Below are 11,948 nucleotides of genomic sequence, written 5' to 3'. Positions count from 1 at the left end.
CCTATTACAATTTTTCCAAGAACTGCTCTGGAATCTTAATTCCACTTATTGAAAATTTCCATTGAAAGTTTTACCCTTGTCGACAGCTCATTTGAGAATAACAATTTTGGCACCCATAGGCCAGAAAGTTTGCTCAACTTGAATTTTTTAGCTAGAATTATGCAAGCTAAACCAATTGGGATGTCTATTGCGTCGACTATTGTTTCTGCATTGCTTGCCAGTCCTCTTCAATCAGGACATGAACAAGATTAATTTTTTTCTGCACAAATTGATGTACATGATCTGCTACTACAGATTTTGTCAATAACATCATCTTTTCTTAACATGAGTTATCCATTTGTAAACTTCTGATTTGAGAAGAATACTACTCCCAAAAATTTTTGTAAAGCATCAATGATTTTACTAATCTTCAGCATAAATCTGAGTGCTTGCTTCTGTTTTAGCAGAATTCATGTCACTCATAAGGTTTTCCTCAAGTTGATGCCTTCCTCTTTTAATGCTTCAAATTAGATCCTGATCAGATATGTTTTAACAAGTTAGTATAAGTTTATTTTGGTGAAAAGTTTTGAAATTCATGTGCAGTTTTTCATTATACATATTTGTGTGAAATTTTTAAGATCTCTCCTATTTATAAGAAAGTGATATACAATGTTCACAAAAATTTGTTGGTGGGAAAACAAATCAAAATATTTTCAAAGTAAAAATATCTTTTAAAATATGTATAAGAATATATGAAAAAATGCTGAACATCACTAGCTATCAAGGAAATGCAAATCAAAACCACAATGAAATATCATCTCACCCCTGTCAGAATGACTAGTATCCAAAATACAGAGAGTAACAAAATGTTAAGAGGATGTGGACAAGGGGGAACATTTATACACTGTTGGTGGGAATGTGAATTAGTGCAGCCACTTTGGAAAACAGTATGAAGATTTCTCAAAAAACTAGAAATAGACTTGTCATATGATCCAGCAATCCCACTACTGGGTATACATCCTAAAGACTTGAACACAGTGTATCAGAGAGATACCTGCACCTCCTTGTTCATAACAGCACTGTTCACAATAGCTAAATTTGAAATCAACCAAGGTATCCATCATCATCATATGAACAGATAAATAAAATGTATATATAAACACACAATGGAATATTATTCAGCTATAAAAAAGAATGAAATTCTACCATATGCAGTGAAATGGACACAACTGGAAGACATTATGTTGAGTGAAATAAACCAGACCTAGAAAAACAAAAATCACATGTTCTCCCTTAAATGTGGGAGCTAAAATTCAATGGCTGATCTGTACAGTGATCTGCCCTCAAGGAGACCCAACAGGCCAGTCCACTGCAGTGGTTTTCAAAGTGGTAAGCCTGGGCTTCAGCAGAAGTCAGCTTGTGAAGAGCCCTGGCAGCTCTGCCAAGAGTTGGATCACTGGAAATGGACCTGCCCTGGAGTCGAAGGATGCCCAGGTCAGAGCCACAGATCTTATTGGCTCTAAGCTGAAAAGCCCTTCACTCAGCCCAACTTCCAAAGTGACCACCGCAGCTGAGGGGATGGCCAAGTAGGGTCAGCAACATTGCAGGCAGAACTGTAAATTTCTTGTTAGAGATGCCCCCTGCCTTTACCTGACCAGCTCCTCTCCCAGGCCAGCTAAGTAATGAAAGTCAACAGAGTGCCTTCCCCTAGGAGGTTCACACCTCCCTTAGGATGTACCCCATGTGAAGAGATAAATAGATCTGGGCCTCTGAATTTACAAGGCCTAAAGCCCACCAGATTATTATCAAGCCCCTTCTGTCAGGTTCTATTTGCCTCTCAAAAAGAAAACTTAATTGTAGCTTAGACAGCACCTTTCTTAGCTCATCTAATAATGACTTTGTTCTAGACCCTATCTAGCGTACTTGGGCCTCATTCCTTTGTAATCATAACCTCTACTCTACCACCAATGACTCTACTCCCAACCTGTGTGTACTGATGGTCCTCTTCCCCACTTAATGCTGTATAATTGTTCAGACCTGGTTAATGCCACTCTTAGGATTATTGGTTACTATCCTCACCCTGTCTTTTATGACCTTGTCTAAATATGATCAGAGTCGGCAAACTTGGAAGGCTTCCATAGCCTTGGTAACTCATGATGACAGCCTAGGATGGTTACTGGCGCCATAAACTAGAGTGTCAATTTGTTGGGTCAACAACAGGAGTCACTGTGCACTTGCTCCTCATGTGGGATCTCTGTCCTTAATGTGCTATACATTGTGACTCAATGCTATAACTAGTACTCAAACAGTATGTTTCACTTTGTGTTTCTATGTGGGTGCAAACTGTTGAAATCTTTACTTAATATATACTAAATTGATCTTCTGTATATAAAGAGAATTGAAAATGAATCTTGATGTGAATGGAAGGGGAGAGGGAGTGGGAGAGGGGAGGGTTGCGGGTGGGAGGGAAGTTATGGGAGGGGGAAGCCATTGTAATCCATAAGATGTACATGGGAAATTTATATTCATTAAATAAAAGTTAAAAAAAGGAAATGTCTATGTGTATCAGTATTGCTGCAAACATAGTTTTGTAAAACTTGTACACCTTCGTGAAACCAATGGTTAAGAATGTTATACTACTATTATTTTAATGACCTGTGATTACTTTGAAATGTACTGTATATGGGGGTGAAATGGTCATTTTCCCATTCAATTCTTGTTTAAGTCATTCTCTACATTTCCAGTAATCTAGGGTATTTTTGCTTTTAACTTGTCACAGTTCTTACTCAGTGAAGTATTAAGCCTTTTATTGTAATGTAAATTTAAAATACACTATTTCAAAAATTATTAAGAAAGAAAGGTAGAAGGAAGGAGGATGAGCGAAAGATAGGGGGAGGCAGGAAGGAAGAAAATATTATGTTCTTGGCCAGGGCTTCGGCTCACTAGACTAATCCTCTGCCTGCGGCACCGGTATTCCAGGTTCTAGTCCCGGTTGGGGCGCTGGATTCTGTCCCGGCTGCCCCTCTTCCAGGCCAGCTCTCTGCTGTAGCCTGGGAGTGCAGTGGAGGATGGCCCAAGTCCTTGGGCCCTGTACCCACATGGGGGACCAGGAGAAGCACCTGGCTTTGGATCAGCGTGGTGCGCCGGCCGCAGTGCGCCAGCCATAGTGGTCATTGGAGGATGAACCAACGGTAAAGGAAGACCTTTCTCTCTTTCTCTCTCTCTCTGTCCATTCTGCCTGTCAAAAAAAAAATTTAAGTTTTAAAAAATAAAATATTTTGTAAGTATTTTAGGATAGAAATGAAAAAATACTTTGAAAAGCATAAAGAGCAAATATTATTTCTTGCATTTTCTGTGACTATCAAATTCATTCATTCCTGCCTGTCTTGGAAACTAGTTAAGGATGACTATGTAGAATTGTCTTCAGATCTTCTGGGCCTAACACAGTGCTTGGTATATAAAAGTCACTAACAGGGTAGGCAGATGGGTAGATAGATGGATGCATGGATGCATGGATGGATAGACAGATGGCTAAGTGGGTGAATTAAGTTAAAATAGCAAAAGACAAGAGAAGAGTTACAATGGTCACACAAGCATCCACAAACTTGACAGGCTTGATTCTCTAGTTAACATGGGCTGAGCTGCTCAGTGGTTATCACAAAATTGAGCATCCTTTAGTACAAAGCCTGCTGCCAGCCACCCATGACCCTTTGACCTGGGCATGTTTTTTATCTTCCTGAAGGAAGTCCATCTTGATTCACTCTGCCTTAGAGTCTCACTCTTCTCCCTGTTGACCCTTAGCTGCACTGCACCTTCTTCCATCAACTCTATATTTCTGAGGCTGGGAAACCACAAACTACATCTCCCACGCTCCCTTACTAGGTGGCTTTCTATTAAGTTCCAGCAAAACAAAGAGCTGTTAATTCTTTCTCATACTCTCTTGCTTCTGCTGGTGTGTCTGGAAGCAGATGTATCCCTTCCACAATCGAAAATTCTGCTGTAACTGCCTTTCCTGGTCCAGTGCTGGCCAGGAAGACGACCCTTGTCAGTACTAGTGCTCCTGCCTGGAGAACCTAAAAGCCTGCCCCTTTGCTTTGGAGACAGTTTCTCTTGCCCTCATTCCCCCAGGCTGGCAGCTGCTGCCTACAGATATTACCCCTTTCCCTTCTAGAGCTCCCTTCATTTTTCTCTTTAGCTCTCTACCTTCCCAAAACTCATCAAATCAAGATCTGTGTTAATTGCCTCTGTAGGAAACATCCAGAGTGGCTCCTATTTTTCTGACTAGACCTCAACTGGTATAGGGTAAATGTGACAACACTAGGTATAAATTAGAGAACATTTCATTTGTTTGATCATGATTAAACAGCATATTAAATAACACACATAATGTCTTTCCCCCACCTTGGAATATTTCCCCGCTTATATCACCTTATTATTGCTTTTACTTTTTAACTTCTCTGCTTTTTCACACAGACCTGCAAGAATTTCCTCCTCGAGGAAGTCTCCGGGTTATCCCATGCAAACTTAATCTTGAATTCCCCTGGTTCTTTGGATTTCTGATTTCTTGAGAATCTCTCCAGGTCTGTTGTCAAACAGAGCCTTTCCCTAGATCACTCCTCAAATCTGAGTGATCATCAAAATCCTCAGAAAAACATGGATACCAGGATAAACTCCCTCCCCTAATCCCTTGGTGGATAGTGTGGGTCAGGGAAGGCATCTGTATCTTTTTTATAATTTTCAGATGATAAACTTTTCAAGATCAAACCCCTTTTATTTCTTACGTAGCTTTCACTGTGCCTAACACAGTTTAAGCAAACAACAAAAAAGTGTTTATTTTTCCAATGAATTGAATGAAGGAAGATTCCCAGGAAGACCAGGTGGTGTCACTACTGCCTAATTAATATTTCTGTCCCAGTGAAAAACCTCTCATGAAGACCTCTGCGGGACTACTGATTCTGCACTTGAATGCACTTTCTTATCTGTCTTCTTCCCTAAGATGGAATTGCATAAATCTCTCCAAGCAAACAGCAAAAGCCTAAACAGTGATAATAACTTGGATTCTCTGAAAGAAGGGAATGGCATGCCCAGAAACAGACAGGCTTCATGTTAGAAAACAACAACTGAAAAGAGCAGATCTCTCGTTGTCACAAGGCCTAGGATTTCATTACACTAGAGTGATGGTACTGCTAACATTCTAATGAAAAAACACCAGAAACAAACACTTGAGGTGGGCTTTGTGGCACAGTGGGGTAAGTTGCCTCTTGGGATGCCGGCATCCCATATGGGAGCACTCGTTTGGAGTCCCAGGTGATAAAAATAAATAAAATAAATAATAAAGGTAAATAGATAAAATCTGTAAAATAAAAAGATAAAAATAAACACTACAAAAAAGAAGCAAATATTTAAAAACTTGCAAATCAGATAACAGAAAAATCATAAAGCCTTTTATTTGATACATGTTGGATAGCTATATGATTCCTTAAAGCTATTAATTTTGGGGGCTGGCATTGTGTCATAATCGGTTAAGCCTTGCCTGCAGTGTTGGCATTCCAAATGGGTAGCAGTTCTAGCCCCAGCTGCTCCACTTCCGATCCAACTCCCTGTTAGTGTGCCTGGGAGTGCAGTGGAGCACAGCCCAAGTGCTTGTACCCCTGCACCCACATAGGAGACCTGAGACCTGGATGAAGTTTCTGGTTCCCAACTTTGGCCTGTCCCAGCCCTTGCTGTTGCAGCCATTTGGTGAGTGAATCCGTAGATGGAAGAATCTCTCTCTCTTTCTCTCTCTCTTTCTCTCTCTCTTGCTCTACCTTTCAAATAAAAAATATATACTTATTTTCATTTACTTGAGAGTGAGAGATGTGGGGGTGGGGATGTGGCACAGAGAGATATATTTTTCGATCCACCTACTGGCTTACTCCCCAAATGTCTAAAACAGCCAGGGCTGGACCAGGTAGAACCCAGGAGTCCAGAATTCCATCAGGGTCTCCGACACAGGTAGCAGGAGGCCAAGCACAAGAGCTATCATCCATCATCACCCAGGATGCATCAGCAGGCAGCTGGATGAGAAGTGAGGAGCTGGGACTCAAACTGGCACTCTGATATGGGATGTGGGTGTCCAGAGCGGTGACCCATTGTGCTGCATCACCATGCCTGACCCTCTGGTATGTTTTCATATGTTTGGGTGGTTGGAAGTTGAATGAGTAGAATTGTGAAGCAAATGGGGTGGTAGAGAAGGAAAGACACACAACTCTATGGATTTTAACCAGGTGGTATCAGAAATTTCTCAAAAGGAAATGTGATTTATTATCTAGTGTTTGGAGATGCAGAAGCTAGGAGAGTAGGGTGTAGGTATAAGGTAATGCGTGGCATCTTGGTGTTCAGGGAATAAACGAGAGAATGGTATTTTTTGTTTTTTGAGACAAAAAAATCACGGGGGAGGGGGGCGAGAAAAAGAGAGAGCACACAAATGAGTCTCATTGCCAGTGTAAAACACTTGGCATTGGTAATAGTTCTTGTTAAGAAACACACGGCTGATATTGACCACTTAGAAAATGAGCATTTATCCTCATTTGGAACTCTAGTCTAGAAACATCTTTTCCAATGAGGATAACTTCTGGCTGAACCAAGAGCATTGCCTAAAAAGCAGCTTCTACTCTTTTGCCCCTGGCTACATTGCTGCTGTTGCAAAAAGCCCTCCGTGGTTAAAACCCATGACACCAAGGTCCAATAACATGGGTTTACCACAAGTGTGAGTTCTACAAGGTGAGTGGAAGGAAAACACGTACACCTCACTGAACAGTCCTTTTTTTTTTTTTTTAAAGATTCATTTATTTATTTGAAAGTCAGAGTTACCCAGAGAGAGAAGAGGCAGAGAGAGAGAGAGAGGTCTTCCATCTGCTGGTTCACTCCCCAGATGGCCACAAAGGCTGGAGCTGTGCTGATCCAAAGCCAGGAGCCAGGAGCTTCTTCTGAGTCCCCCACATGGGTGCAGGGGCCCAAGGACTTGGGCCGTCTTCCACTGCTTTCCCAGGCTACAGCAAACAGCTGTATTGGAAGTGGAACAGCCGGGACTAGAACCGGCACCAAAACATATGGGCTGCTGGTGCTTCAGGCCAGAGCATTAACTCGCTGCACCACAGTGCCGGCCTCTGAACAGTCATGAACTGGCCAGTAGCTAGCAAACTCTCTGAAGCCACCATTTGTTTGTTCAGTACCAAGTGGGGAATGAATGGGACTGGAAGTGAAACAACTGATCTGCAGCCAAGGCTACAGAAACCCCTCAAGCAGAGTGTGAAATGTGAGAAGCTGGCTGTTCACTGAGAAAGTGAGGGCAGTCAATGGATATTTAGGGATGGGCGTCTTGAGGACATGACTGCAGCGTGATCCGGGATTCAGTCTAAGACTCCCTGATAAACAAAGGCTGTTATTCTAGACAAGAAGGGAAACCACTTCCACTCCTGGAAATTCCATACCTCCTTCACTGACGTTTAAGCCTCTGAATACACAATAGTTCTGTGGTCATTGACATGAAGAAGGCAGTTAGTTAGCCAGGAAAGCTACTCTCCTGGAGGTAGGTGCTCAAATGGAGAAGATGAAATAAGAAAGGTTGTAGAGAATATTTGAAGGCTTTTGTGGACCCATAAACCTAGATTTTGTTTCCTTTTAATCATCTTAGGTGATTTTAATGCATCCAGAAAAATTGAATGTAAACATGCTATAAGTACAAATGTAGCCAGGTCTGGGGGTCCGCGCTGTGGCACACCAGGTAAAGCCATGGCCTGCAGTGCCAGCAGCCCATATGGGCACTGGTTCGAGTCCCAGCTGCTCCACTTCTGATCCAGCTGTCTGCTGTGGCCTGGGAAAGCAGAAGATGGCCCAAGTGCTTGGGCCCCTACACCTGCGTGGCAGACCTGGAAGAAGCTCCTGGCTCCTGGCTTCAGATCTGCACAGCTCTGGCCGTTGCGGCCAATTGGGGAGTGAACCAGCAGATGGAAGACCTCTTTCTCTCTCTCTCTCTCTCTCTCTCTCTCTCTCTCTCTCCTTTCTCTGTGTAATTCTGACTTTCGAATAAATAAATAATTTAAAAATAAACAAAAAAATGTAGTCAGGTCTGAGCATGTATGGAAAATACTTTTTGGAACACATACTATTCTTAACCTAGGTAAGCCTAGACTAATTTGCTCATACAGGTATCAGGAATAATTTAAGTCAATTATGAGAGATTAGTGGATATAAAAGGGAAATTAAACTTTCAAATAACAACTCCAAGTTGAAAATATTGAGAACTAATTATATTGTAAAAGACAAAGGCCATATGGGCACTGGTTAGGGTCCCAACTGCTCCACTTCCAATCCAGCTTTCTGCTATGGTCTGGAAAAGCAGTAGAAGAAGGCCTGGGTCCTTGAAGCCCTGCATCCACGTGGACCTGGAGGAAGCTCCTGACTCCTGGCTTTGGATCAGCCTAGCTCTGGCCATTCCGGCCATTTGGGGAGTGACCCAGCAGATCAAAGACTTTTCTCTTTGTCTCTCCCTCTCTCCATCTGCAACTCTACCTCTCAAATAAATAAATAAAAATATTTTTAAAAATAAAAGGCTTCTGTTCCTTTCTTTTTTCCCCACCAAAAAAGGCATGTCTCTAATTTCAGACTTTTTCTGTTTTTTTATAAAGATTTATTTACTTATTTGAAAGGCAGAGTTTCAGAGATGCAGAGGCAGAGAGAGAGAGGGAGGGAGGTCTTCTATCCACTGGTTCACTCCCCAGATGGCCACAATGGCTGGAGCTGTGGTGATCCAAAGCCAGGAGCCAGGAGGTTCTTCCTGGTCTCCCACGTGGGTGCAGGGCCCAAGGACTTGGGCCATCTTCCACTGCTTTCCCTGGCCACAGCAGAGAACTGGATTGGAAGAGGAGCAGCCAGAACTCGAACCGGCTCCCACATGGGATCTTGGCACTGCAGGCGGTGGCTTTACTTGCTACACCACAGTGTTGGCCCCCTGACTTTTTCAAACTTTTGTTTCAAGAGTTTATTACATCACAGGGGAGCTAGGTTTGGGGCTGAAGGTGACAAGTCAAAAGATTTTGAAATCTGTCTTGTTTTCTGCTGGCCTCATCTTCCCCCAAACTGGGGCAAGGCAATGTTTGACTCAAAAGAATGAGCTGAGACTAGAGAATTCAACTGCAACCTAAAGAATCTTCTCTGTGTGAGGATACATAAAAAGATGGCTTATTTGTAGTTATTTCTTTTTTATTTATTTTTATTTATTTATTTATTTGACAGGCAGAGTGGACAGTGAGAGAGAGAGAAAGACAGAGAGAAAGGTCTTCCTTTGCCGTTGGTTCACCCTCCAATGGCCACCGCAGCTGGCGCATCGCGCTGATCCAAAGCCAGGAGCTAGGTGCTTCTCCTGGTCTCCCATGCGGGTGCAGGGCCCAAGGACTTGGGCCATCTTCTACCGCTATCCCAGGCCTTTTAGCAGAGAGCTGGCCTGGAAGAGGAGCAACCAGGACAGAATCCAGCACCCCAACCAGGACTAGAACCTGGTGTGCCGGTACCACAGGCAGAGGATTAGCCTATTGAGTTGCGGCGCCAGCCTTGTTGTTATTTCTAGTCAGTAATTCTTCCCAGTTCTTTGGTTCTTTGTATTAAAACTTGGTGACTCATGGTTCATTCTATTCCTTGAGATCCAAACTGGGAACCTGGAGTGTCAGTACAGACATGGTTACACCATATTGGACAATGATCCTTATCACAATCTCAGCTCACCTTCATCAGTCAGCTTCTCCTATTTCACGGTGTTGTCCTCCAGACGACCAGAAACCAAGCACTGATGCTTCAGTCTTTTAGAAAGTGTTTGTAAATTGATGATGGAGTGGGATGGTCACTATGGCACAGCAGGTTAGATCCATGCCTCACAGTGCCTGCGTCCCATGTGGGTAGCAGTTCAAATCCTGGCTGGTCCATTTCCAATCCAGATCCCTACTAATGTGCCTGGGAAAGCAGGGGAAGATGGCCCAAAAGCTTGGGCCCCTGCACCCACATGGGAGACCCAGAAGAAGCTCCTGGCTCCTGGCTCCAGCCATTACGGCCATTTGAGGAGGGAACCATTGAATAGAAAACCTCTCTCTGTGTCTCTCTCTATCTTTATCTATCCCTTTCTCTTTGTCTTTCAAATAAATAAAATAAATCTTTTTTTAAAATGATGATGGGGGCTGGCGCCGTGGCTCACTTGGCTAATCTTCCACCTGCAGCCCATATGGGCTCCATGCTGCCTGATACCCAAGAGTTGTATTTTCCCAGTCACACGTAAGTCAGACTCCTTCATGAACTTCAAATCTGGCCTGAGATTCTAGAAAATGCAATTCTTTCTCAGGGCCCACAAGGTTGAGTTCATCTCTGAGCCCTTCCAAAGAAATGTTTCTAGCCTCCTGTAGCACTTAGCATCTGTGACACTCATGTGACAATTCCATAAAATGCTTTTAGGATACAAAGAAATGCATTTATTTATCCATCCCTAGTTCCATCTGAAGTGACATTTTCTCTGTCTCATACCCATGGCCAAGTCACAGTTCACCATCCCTGGGGCTAAAAAAATTGACTACTTCATGACATGCTTTATTTTGATTAATCACTTTATTACAATAATATGATCCAAACTAGAAATTTAAGAGGGAAAAAAACAAACACAAGGGAGGATAAAAATAGAATCCCCCCTCAATCACTCCGATGAAGTGGAGGTGATAACCTCAGTTACCGAGTGGTATGAATGTTATCACATTATAAAAGAAATTATTGGGGCTAGTGCTATGGTGTAGTGGGTTAAACCACCACCTGTGATGCCAGCATCCCATACAGTCCCAGCTGCTACACTTCCAATCCAGCTCCTCACTGATGTGCCTGGGAAAGCAGCAGAGGATGGACTGCATCCAGGTGGGAGGCCCAGAGGAAGCTCTGGGCTCCTGGCTTCAGCCTGGCCCAGCCCCAGCTGCTGCGGCCATTTGGGTAGTGAACAAGTGGGTTAAAGATTCTCTCTCTAACTCTGCCTTTCAAATAAATAAATATTTTTTAAAAATCCCCCCCAAAGATCTCTTAATTTTTATTTGTTTAGTTGCTGCTATTAACAGCAAACTAACTCTCCCCTCTCCCTCCCCTAGATGTTTTACCTTTGGACTATTCTAACAATTAGAAAATTCAACTGTGTGATGAGCCAAACACTATCTCCTTTTAGCCTCCACTCATGGGTGCTAGGGACAGGCCCCAAGGCCATAAAGACCTTACTGTTTCTTTCTGTGATGTGATAGCTCTTCTTTTTAAATCTTTTTTTTTTAAATTTTTTATTTTTTGACAGGCAGAGTGGACAGTGAGAGAGAGAGACAGAGAGAAAGGTCTTCCTTTGCCGTTGGTTCACCCTCCAACGGCCGCCGCGGTTGGCGCGCTGCGACCGGCGCACCGCGCTGATCTGATGGCAGGAGCCAGGTGCTTCTCCTGGTCTCCCATGGGGTGCAGGGCCCAAGCACTTGGGCCATCCTCCACTGCACTCCCTGGCCACAGCAGAGAGCTGGCCTGGAAGAGGGGCAACCAGGACGGAATCCGGTGCCCCGACCGGGACTAGAACCCGGTGTGCCAGCGCCGCAAGGCGGAGGATTAGCCTAGTGAGCCGCGGCGCTGGCCATGATAGCTCTTCTTGTGTGTCATCCATTTCCCCATGCCTTCCCCATCCAAGTCTTTCTCAAGCCCAGGGTTTCTTTTTAACTATTCTTCCTATCATAGACAGGGGACACTATGAACCACTATGCCTGTGGTTCTTGTAACAAAGCCAGGAACCAGCTAAGATATCATCATAGCTATACCTACAAGTATGGGCCCTGATCCAGAGCAAAGCTTAATCTGGACATACCCTAACAGTGCTTGTAACCAAGTCCTGGCAAGATCCACAGGGGAGATGAAACTGAGAAGTTGAGTCTTGGAAATTC

Source organism: Lepus europaeus, chromosome 12 (assembly GCF_033115175.1).
Source record: "Lepus europaeus isolate LE1 chromosome 12, mLepTim1.pri, whole genome shotgun sequence".
NCBI lineage: Eukaryota > Metazoa > Chordata > Mammalia > Lagomorpha > Leporidae > Lepus > Lepus europaeus.
The sequence above is the reverse complement of the archived record's forward strand: the minus strand, read 5'-3'. Positions refer to the sequence as shown.